The sequence below is a fragment of the Penaeus monodon genome, chromosome 16, assembly GCF_015228065.2.
Source record: "Penaeus monodon isolate SGIC_2016 chromosome 16, NSTDA_Pmon_1, whole genome shotgun sequence".
Lineage (NCBI taxonomy): Eukaryota > Metazoa > Arthropoda > Malacostraca > Decapoda > Penaeidae > Penaeus > Penaeus monodon.
In genome coordinates, this window is record NC_051401.1 from 36,196,334 (window position 1) to 36,208,739 (window position 12,406).

The 12,406-nt window shown below is 36.1% G+C and overlaps 1 pseudogene; it reads left to right on the plus strand.

Moving 5' to 3' along the window:
• The first annotated feature begins 256 nt into the window (after positions 1-256).
• LOC119583030 lies at positions 257-10,209 on the plus strand (annotated as a pseudogene).
• The last annotated feature ends 2,197 nt before the right edge of the window (positions 10,210-12,406 follow it).

The following is a 12,406-nucleotide window of genomic DNA, read 5'->3' on the forward strand; positions in this document are numbered from 1 at the left end:
AAAGAACTTCACCTTGATTGCCTACCTAGCCACTGGGTGGCCAAGTCAGCCCAAGTCAAGTGCTGGTCCCAAGCCCGGATAAATAGAGAGAATGATTACCTAAAAGGTACCACCGGCACTCTCCGTGGAAAGGAACTGGGGACCCTATCACGTACTCACTCCAAGAGCATCACAACATGAAAACTACAATTAAGTATCATGCTGTGACCACGGCGGCTCAGACATGAACCTACCGTTAAAAGAAGAAGAACCTCTCCCCACCATGCCTGGCCATATCGTGAAGAGCACCGGGCCCGACCCCGACCCCAGCGAATGGCTGTACGTTTCGGCCGAGCAGCGAATGCTCGACCAGACCAAGCCGTACGACCCAAAGAAGTCATGCTGGGTCCCTGACGACAAGGAGGGCTTCCTTGAGGGTCTCATCCAGGGAACTAAAGGGGATTCGATGGTCAGCGTTCAGCTGAAGAGTGGAGAGGTGAAGAACTACAAGAAGGACGTTGTGAGACAAGTCAACCCACCCAAGTATGAGAAGGCTGAGGATATGTCCAACCTGACCTACCTTAATGATGCCTCCGTCTTGTACAACTTGAAGACCCGTTACCAGGCCAAGCTCATCTACACCTACTCTGGCCTCTTCTGCATCGCCGTCAACCCCTACAAGCGCTTCCCCATCTACACCAACCGCACCGTCAAGATCTACCAGGGCAAGAGGCGTAATGAGGTGCCTCCCCATCTCTTCGCCATCTCCGACGGCGCCTACATGGACATGTTGCAGTGTAAGACAAAAACAAAAGTCCCTTGGTATTAATTTTCACATGGTACACATAAAGCACTAGAAAACTGTTTTTTTTTAGCATAAAACATCTGTACATAGATAAATGATTTAAAATTAACTTAATCAAAATTCAAACTTCAGTGTTTGATTTGGTATGGATAATATTTGGTTGTTTAATGGACACCCCCTTCTTTATTTCCAGCCGGAACTAACCAGTCTATGCCTATTACGTAAGTATCTACACACTGCACTTCTCCTGTGATAAACTGATGAATGTAAATTTGGCGTTACAATTTGTATATGAAAATTCGTCTGCTTTGGTGAAACTAAATATACAGACATTTCATGTACAAACACACACAAATATGCATATATATATATATATATATATATATATATATATATATATATATATATATATATATATATATATATATATATATACATACATATATGTATATTTATTATATGTTCATGTGCAAGCGTGCGTGTGCGTCTATAGAATTATTGTGTATATTAACCACATATATAGTGCTACAACCAGCATTTATCTTCACAACGCTATGGGCTGGGTGGTCAGGTTAAGGGAAAACACAAACACAAGATAAAAATTTGATGAGGCACAAGATTTACCAAGCATGAACACAAAACGTTTGCACCACCGTCTACTTCTAAAGCCTTGATGGACATAGGCTTCCCCAATCTGCGCTGCCTCGTTGAGGTATGGTTTGCACCATAGAGAGGAAAAGGGCCGTACCCTGCCTCGCTGGCCCGGTGCAGTTACGGTGGTCTTCGTCTAGAATCTCTGACTCAGCTTTTCCAACATCGTTGGTGGTGGTTGGCATTCTCTGAGTCATCCTTGATACTCGGAGCCCCCTCACCGTCGGCAAGGTTCCACACTTTCGGCGGGTTCACCCTCTACACGAAATTCTAAATAAGTATCTAGACCTTGGTCTGCGCTGGACTTCATCATCACTGTGTGTAACTATCATGGACTTGCACATCACAGCATATCAATGTCATAAGATAACAATAATGTACGGGAAACCAGGCACAGTAACGTCACACATCAGCTGGAGAGGCTTTTGTGAACAAAATAGTTCATATATTCACATATTTGTTTTATGCAAACACCACATGTACTTTGTGCAAACGCACACACACACACACACACGCACATATGTGTGTATATATCTATCTATCTACCTATCTATCTATATCTATATATATATATATATACATATATATATATATATATATATATATATATATATATATATATATATATATATATATATATATATATATATATATATATATATAAATCAACCTTACTTGCCTTCATATCTCTAAACGGCACAATTTCTCCGACATTAATTGTTGGTACAATAGAGATATTGGCATACTTCCCTTTACAGTGGAGAGTCTGGCGCCAGCAAAACTGAGAACACGAAGAAGGTGCTGTCCTGCGTCGCCAACGTCGGCGCCACCTCCAAGTAGAAGGACGACGAGAACAAGCCGGTAACACTTATATTCAATGTAGATATCTTATTATATATGAAGAACGTATTCTTTAAAGTAAACATTTATTGTAAATGTTGATTGGATGTGGATATTCGGCATTTGATTAGATATCTGTTTACTCGAAAGGTCCGCTTCCCTCTTACAGAACTTGGAGGACCAGATCGTGCAGACCAATCCTCCTCTTGAAGCTTACGGCAACGCCAAGACCACCCGTAACAACAACTCTCGTTTCGTGAGTATCCGTTCGGCGTAGAAAATAGGCATAGTCTCTCCGAAACACAATCAGAATATTCACTTTATGATAAGTGTAATCAGAAATGACTAAGATATCCCCATTTATCGCTTCTTGCAGGGTAAGTTCATCCGTATCCACTTCGCCCCCAATGGCAAGCTGTCCGGCGCTGACATCGAGGTGTACCTGCTGGAGAAGGCTCGCGTCATCTCGCAGCAGGCTGCTGAGCGAGGCTACCACATCTTCTACCAGATGATGTCCGATCAAGTCCCTTACATGAAGAGTAAGTACCGCATGGCTTTATAGTGGCACTACCGGAAAATCGCTTAATTCTTACCAATAGAATTAATGATAACTACAAAGGCAACTATAAGTAACTGAAAAAATCCTTGATTTTAATGGGCATGATAGTTACAATTATTCGACCAAGTATTACTTTTCAATGATGAAAAACCACCATGATAATGTGAGAGCTTACAAACAGAATTTCCCAACAGAAATATGTCATCTTACTGACGACATCTACGACTACAACTACGTTGCTCAGGGCAAGGTCACTGTGCCTTCTATTGATGACAAGGAAGACATGGAATTCACACACGTTAGTGTTTGATATTTTGTTAATGGATGTTAAGTTAACATCCACAATAACCATAATAAACTGAGCTTTCCAAAGTTACTGACAAAAATCAAATATGTACATATAAACACACACACACACACACATATATATGTGTATGTGTGTGTGTATATACATTATTATTATATATATATACACACACATATGTGTTTGCGTATGCGTGTGCGTGTGCGTGCGTGTGTGTGTGTGTGTGTGTGTGTGATTAATACACAAAAAATGTTATCCATGAACACTTCCTTCCAACAGAACGCTTTCACAATTCTGAACTTCACTGACCAAGCTCACTGCTTCCGTCATGCACATGGGCAACCTCAAGTTCAAGCAGAGGGGCCGAGAAGAGCAGGCCGAACCCGACGGTACCGAGGTATTCAACCGACATTTATCTTTCATTTTTATGGCAGTGGAAGGCATATGCATTTTTATCTCTCTTTTATCCTGGAAGCTTTAACCCACTCCGCCCTTCCAGGCTGGTGATATTCTTGGTGAGGTTATGGGCGTCGACAGTGCTGAGCTGTACAAGAACCTGTGCAAGCCCAAGATCAAGGTCGGCGCTGAGTTCGTCACCCAGGGAAGAAACGTTAATCAGGTTAACTACTCCGTTGGTGCTCTGGCAAAGGCCCTGTTCGACCGTCTCTTCAAGTGGATCGTGAAGAAGTGTAACCAGACCCTCGAGACCGGCATGAAGCGTGCCATGTTCATCGGCGTGCTTGATATTGCTGGTTTTGAGATCTTTGACGTAAGCCTTTCGTTTCTGCCGTTTCGCACTGGGTTAATATTGCTGAATAGGTTTGAAATTCCACAATTGCTAAATTGTTTTTATTGTTGGTCACTCAACTAGGGACTTTTCTTTCTCAATATCTTACCTATATAATGATGTTCCTTTGTACAGTACAACTGCTTCGAGCAGATTTGCATCAACTTCTGTAATGAGAAGCTGCAGCAGTAATTCAACCATCACATGTTTGTGCTGGAGCAGGAGGAATACAAGTCAGAAGGGATTAACTGGCAGTTCGTCGACTTCGGTATGGATCTGCAAGCCTGTATTGAGCTCTTCGAGAAGGTATGTTCTGCCGGTTGATGTGTTGTTTCGAATTAATTACAATGTCTTCGGGATATCCCTTCAGCTGGATAGATAGAAATTCCATTATACATCTTGATTATTTCATTGCAGAAACTCGGTCTCCTCGCTATTCTCGAGGAGGAATCCATGTTCCCTAAGGCTACTGACAAGACGTTTGAGGAGAAGCTGAAGGCCAACCATCTGGGCAAGTCTCCCTGCTTCATCAAGCCTAAGCCTCCCAAGCCAGGCCAGTCTGAGGGTCACTTCGCCATCGTTCACTACGCCGGCACTTGACTTACAATCTGAGTGGCTGGCTGGAGAAGAACAAGGATCCCCTCAACGACACTGTCGTCGATCAGCTCAAGAAGGCTACCAATCAGTTGCTTGTATTATGCTTTGCTGACCATCCTGGTCAGTCTGGTGACGCTGGTGGTGGAAAAGGTAGGATTCACATGAAACTGAAATTTCCAAACATATTATCCTGATGATTTTAGGAACTTATGGCGATTCCTGTCTTGTTTCTTTTCTACCTATTCATACATTTCATTAATTTAGTATTTAATACACATATTTACTTCTTCATTAGGCAAGGGAGGTAAGGGTGGCAAGAAGGGATCCGCTGGCTTCAAGACTGTGTCCTCTGGGTATAGGGTAAGTATATGTTATTTTCATTGCAGTTTCCTGGCTCGTGAAAATGCAGGTCTTTTGCAGTGTTTTGAAATGTATCGACAGTAGTTTTCTTTATTATCATAACTCAATATGTCGTTCATTTCCTCAGGACCAACTGAACAGTCTCATGACGACCCTGCACTCCACTCATCCCCACTTCATCCGTTGCATTGTGCCCAACGAGACAAAGACGCCAGGTATGGGGCCGCGCAAAGCATACTTTCAAATACATGCAGCATATACCCCAATAAGCACTCTTATGTTAAGCAATAGTTAATTAACGCCTCTGCTATCCCCTCACCAGGTGCTGTTCAGGCTGGTCTTATCATGCACCAGCTGACCTGCAACGGTGTGCTCGAGGGTATCCGTATCTGCCGCAAGGGCTTCCCCAACAGGATGCCTTACCATGACTTCAAGCACCGGTTAGTCCTTTTGCAGATTGTTCATAAGCGATGAATAGTGTTCTTTTCTGGCAACATAAAGAGTGTAGAGAATCTTTTCTCATGGAGATCTGTTCTTCACTAGCTACAAGATCCTCGCCCCTGAAATCATGATCAGTGAGAAGGACGACAAGAAAGCAGCAGAGAAGACGTTCGAGAAGGCTGGACTTGACACAGAACTTTTCCGCTGCGGTAAAACTAAGGTCCGTATTTAACCTTTTAGTTTTTATCCTTTCACTTCTTAACCATTTTTCAGAATGTGTATATATAGAGTAAACACACACACACACACACACACACACACACACACACACACACACATATATATATACATATATATATATATATATATATATATATATATATATATATATATATATATATATGTGTGTGTGTGTGTGTGTGTGTGTGTGTGTGTGTGTGTGTGTGTGTGTGTGTGTGTTTGTGTGTGTGTTTATTTACACACACACACACACACACACACACATAATATATATATATATATATATATATATATATATATATATATATATATATATATATATATACGTATATACATACATATATATATATATATATATATATATATATATATATATATATATATATATATATATATATATATATGAATATCTTCACAATACAAGAGATATATAGATAATACAAATGTATATATATGGCGGCCATATTATAAGTAATTTATTCATTGTTTGAGAAGTGTGAACCTCTCACTATACAGCAAAATGTTACGGTGCATTATGTGTATAAATGATTTTGTACATAAAGTATGTGGTGATTTAGTTCAGATGAATTTTATGTTAGCCTCCTAGAACAACGGTCTTTTAATCATCATAATTTAATCTACAACCAATCATAAATTGTAAGAGAAAATTGGCATATACAATATGCAGTAATTTCTATCACACAATCTGCGGATGTGGTCCTCCCCGCACTGAAAGGTGTGAAAGACTTTCATAGGCTTAAAATACCTGGGTATATTCTGATTTATTGGTAAAGAACGTTTAGGTAAGTGAACTCCGTTTACTTGAATTGTACATTTTGCTTTAGTATTTTCACATTGGCATTACATTTGCTTTGCTTATTAATTAAGGGAATCAGTTTCTTCTCATTCCCGTTACGACCTAGTGTCGTAACGGTCATGCCAGCTTTGATCCCGCTCATTTACCCAGTCAAAACTTTTTTAATCGGTTTTTTAAAAGAATTGCTATAAAAGGGACGCGGGAACTTGTGTTACGAGTGCATTCCCCTGAACGTAAGAGTTAATCTATATAAAAAAAACAAAAAATAAAAAAATATAAGAACCGAAATATGAAACGATGAAATAAAAGTAAGAACTAAAAATAGCAACTGAATAAACATTATTTTTAAAAACAAACATCACAATGGTTAGGGGAAACTGTCTTGAACATTTATAAATGAATATAAGCCATTTTTTTTAAGATCCTTTTTATTAAAATATCCTACAAAATTTCTATCGTTTTTTTTTTAGCGAAAAGCTTTCTTACTTTTTTAAGCGGTAATTCATCTCAGGGTTTTTGAAAAATTCCCGTTCAAATACAAAATATATTATTGAAGTCTATCGCGAAAAAGAGACTTCTAATCAGGCGTAACGAAACAGTTAAAAGAGTCATGGTGATAATGAGTGTAAAAGCGATAAGTCGGAGCGGCTAAAACGCACACACAAAAAACAAGGGGTGTGTAAAGGGTGATTTCACATATGTAATACTATATATTTTATATACATATAACAAAAATAAAAATATTAATTCTATATAATATATATATTATATAAAATATATATTATTATATATATATACAAATATACAAAAATATGTTATATAAAACATACTACTATATATATTATTAAAACAATATACTATATAATATTATATATAATATATGGCCCAAACCAGCTCAGTCAGTGCCGGGTAAATAAAATTACCGATAAAAAAAACCGGGCGGGAAAGGGAATTCAAACCACCGCTCTAAATCTAAGAAAAAATCATGGAACCCCCTGATCGTCAAGGGCCCCGGGGGCCGAATGGGTTTGAGCGTCGGACTCAGACTGTCACGACGGCGTCTGAATTCGAGGTTTAGTCCCAACCGCCCCGTTTTTTCCCTTGGGCAAAGAAATTCCCTTTATGCCTACCCCCACGGGGGCCAAAACCGCCCAAGTCAAATGTGGTCCCCAACCCGGATAAATAAGAGAATGATTACCTAAAAATACTACCGGACTCTCCGTGGAAAGGAAATGGGGACCCTACCCCCGTACTACTCCAGAGCAAAACAACATAAAAATACAATGGGTTTCAGCTGTGCCAGGGGGCTCAGACTGAAACCCACCGTTTAAAAAAAAAAAGATACATTATACATTATATATATATAATAATATATATATATATATATAAATATATTATAATTTTATTTTTAAAACAATATATAATTAAAATATAAATTATATATATTTTTATATATACATAATGCAATAAAATATAAATATTATATATAATATATATTTCATTTTATATATAATATATTATATATATATATACACTTTTATATATTTTTATATATTAAATATATATATATAATATATTAATTTTATATATCATACATTTTGTATACATTTATACATATTAATTTTTATGTACATATAACATATATATTTGTTTATATATAAAATTTTTTATATATAATATATAATATATATATCTATAAATATATATTATATATATAATTATAATTAAATTATATATATTATATATATATAAAATAAAATATATTATATTTTTTAAAAATTAAAAATATATAATATATATATATTATATAATTTATAATTATATATATTATATATGGATATTTTATATAATATAATATATAAGTATATATATAAAATAAATATTTTAAATTTTATAATATATATAATATTATATATATAATATTTAAATGTTGTATATTAAATAATATATATATTGTATTATTATTTTAAACATATATATATAGATATATGTACTTTAAGTATTTTGTTATATGATACAAAATATTATGAAATTAGGGATATAATATATATATATATTATATATATATATTTTATATAATATATATAAATTATATATTATATAAATATTTTAAATTATATGAATATATATATAAATTATATTTATAATAAATGCTATGGATTTTTTATAAAAATATATTTATAAAAAAAAATATATAAAATAATGTTATTTTTAAATATATTAATAAAATTCCATATATATTATTATTTATTTATATTTATATATGTATATAGTATCTTCTTCTTTTAACGGTGGTTCAGTCTGACCGCCGTGGTCACAGCATGATACCCAATTGTTTTTTTTCATGTTGTGATCCCTTTTGGAGTAAGAAAGGGGGTAGGTCCCCAGTTCCTTTCCCGGAGAGTCCCGGTAGTACCTTTTGGGTAACCCTTCTCTCTTTTTATCCGGGCTTGGGACCAGACTTGACTTGGGCTGGCTGGCCACCCAGGGCTAGGTGGGCAATCGGGGAAGTTCTTTCCCAAGGGGAAAAACGCGGGGGGTTGGGTGACTCGAACCCTGAATTCAGACTGCCGTGGACAGTCTTGAGCCGACGCCAAACCTTTCGGCCACCGCGCCTTGACGATCAGGGGGTTCCATGATTTTTTCTTAGAAATTTAGAGCGGGGGTTTGCCATTTCTTCCCGCCCGGTTTTTTTTATCGATCCCATCTCTTTTACCCCCCACGACTTGAGCTGGGGGCCATATATGTATATATTATTATAATGTAATTGTATATTAATATATATATTATTTTGTTTTTTATAAAATATGTATGTATATGGTTTTTATATATATAATTATATAATATATATATATATAAAAATATTTATTAATATATATATATATATATGTGTATATATGTATATACAATATATATGTATGTACATATTGTGAAATACATCCTTTACACATCCCTTGTGTTTGTGTGTGCGTTTTAGCCAGCTCCGACATTAGTCGCATTTACACTCTATTATCACCATGATCTCGTCTACTGATTCGTTATCGCCTGATTAGAAGTCTCTTTTTGCTGCGATAGACTTTCAATATATATTATTTTGATATTTGAACGCGAATGTTGTCAAAATCCCTGAGATGATAGTTACCGCTTAAAGAGTAGAGAAAGCATTACAGCTAAAAGAAAACGATAGATACTTACGTAGGACTATTTTAACTAAAAGGAATCTTAAAAAAAATGGGTTTTATTCATTTATAAATGTTCAAGACAGTTTCCCCTAACCATTGTGATGTTTGTTTTTAAAAAAAATAATGTTTATTCAGTTGCTATTTTTAGTTCTTACTTTTATTTCATCGTTTCATATTTCGGTTCTTATATTTGTTATTATTATTTGTTTTTCTTATATAGATTAACTCTTACGTTCAGGGGAATGCACTCGTAACACAAGTTCCACAAGCGGTCCTTTTACTAGCAATTCTATTTAAAACCTGATGTAAAACCGTCGACTGGGTAAATGAGCGGGATCAAAGCTGGCATGACCGTTACGACACTAGGTCGTAACGGGAATGAGAAGAAACTGATTCCCTTAATTAATAAGCAAAGCAAATGTAATGCCAATGTGAAAATACTAAAGCAAAATGTACAATTCAAGTAAACGGAGTTCACTTACCTAAACGTTTCTTTACCAATAAATCAGAATATACCCAGGTATTTTAAGCCTATGAAAGTCTTTCACACCTTTCAGTGCGGGGAGGACCACATCCGCAGATTGTGTGATAGAAATTACTGCATATTTTATAGCCCAATTTTTCTTACAATTTTTGATTGGTTGTAGATTAAATTAGATGATTTAAAAACCCTTGTTCTAGGAGGCTAACATAAAATTTATCGAACTAAAAACACCACATACTTTTTGTACAAAATCATTTATACACATAATCACCTAACTTTTTTCTGTATTGAAGGTTTACACTTCTCAAACAATGAAAAAAATTTCTTTTTAATATGGCCCCCTATTATCATTTGTATTATCTATATATCTCTTGTATTGTGAAATATTCATATAATATATTATATATATATATAAATATATATTAAATTATTTAAATTTAATATATTTTTATGATATACAATATATATAATATATATAATATATAATAAATATATATAAAATATATATATATATATATTTATGGGGTGGGTGTGTGTGTGTGTGTGTGTGTGTGGTTTATATATTATTATATATATTAATATAATATATATATATAAAATATTTATATATATATTATATATAAAATTATATATATATAATAATATATATTTATGTGTGTGTGTGTGTGTGTGTGGTTAATAAACACACACAAAAACCACCACACACACACACAACAACCCCACCCCAAAACCCACACACACACAACAAAATAAAATTTAAAATTATATTATAATTATATATATAAAATATATATATATAATATTTTAAAAATTATGGGGTTGTGTGTGTGTGGTGTGTGTGTGGTGTGTTGTGTGTGTTTATCTATATATACACTTTCTAAAAAAGGGTTTTAAAAGTGAAAGGATAAAAACAAAAGGTTAAATCCGGCCCTTTTTTTTACCGCAGCGGAAAGTTCTGGTCGCCCCAGCCTTCTCAAAACGTTTTCTCTGGGTTTTTTGTCGCCCCTTCTCACTGATCATGATTTCGGGGCGGGGATCTTTGCTATGAAAAACAATCTCCTGAAAAAAGATTCTCTACACTCTTTATGTTCCCAGAAAAGAACATATTTAATCGTTATGAAAAATCTGAAAAAGGGACTAACCGTGCTTGAAGTCAGGTAAGGCATCCGGGGGGGAAACCCCTTTGGGGGCAGATACGGAACCCCTCGACACACGTGCGGCAGCGGGTGCAGATAAGACCCCTGAACAGCACCGGGTGGGGGGATAGAGAGGCTTTAATTAACTATTGTTAAAAAAAGAGGTTTATTGGGGTAATCGTGTATTTGAAAGTTGTTTTGCGGGGCCCCATCCCTGGCGTCTTTGTCTCTTTTGGGCACAATGAAAAACGGTGAAGTGGGGATAGTGGAGTGCGGGGTCTCATGAGACTTCTTTGGTCCTGAAAAAGAACGCATATTGAGTTTGATAATAAGAAAATACGTCGATACATTTCAAAACACGAAAAAGACCGCTTTTTCACGAGCCGGGAAATGCAATAAAATAAAAATACTTACCCTATACCCAGAGGACCAGTCTTAACCCACGGATCCCTTTTTGCCCCCTTACCTCCCTTGCCAATGAAAAGAAAATATGGTATTAAATCAAAATTAATGAAATGTATAAAAGGGTAGAAAAGAAAAAGACAGGAATCGCCAAAGTTCCTAAAACATAGGAAAATTTTGGAAAATTTAGTTTCTTGAACCCTCCCTTTCCACCACCAGCTCACCAGATGACCGGATGGTCAGCAAAGCATAATACAAGCAAAATGATTGGTAGCCTTCTTGAGCTGATCGACGACATTTTCGTTTAGGGGGGCTTTTTCTTTTCCAGCCAGCCCTCAATTTAATCAAGTGCCGGGGTAGTGAACGATGGGGAAGTGACCCTCAGACTGGCCCGCTTGGGGGGCTTAGGCTTGAGAAGCGGAGACTTTCCCCCGATGGTTGGCCTTCACTTCTCCCCAAAGTCTTGTCATAGCCTTAGGGAAATGGATTCCTCCCCGGAATAGCGAGGAGACCGAGTTTTTGCAATGAAAAAAATCAGAGTTAAAGAATTTCTATCTATCCAGGAAGGGGTATCCCCAAAAACATTGTAATTAATTCGAAACAACACATCAACCGGCAGAACTACCTTCTCGAAAACTCAATACAGGCTTGCGATCCATACCCAAGTCACGAACTGCCATTAATCCCCTTCGACTTTTATTCCTCCCCGCTCCCGCACAAAAAATGTGATGGTTTAATTCTGCGCAGCTTCTCATTACAGAAGTTGATGCAAATCTGCTCGAAGCATTTTTTTCTGTACAAAGGAAAACATTTAAGGTAAGA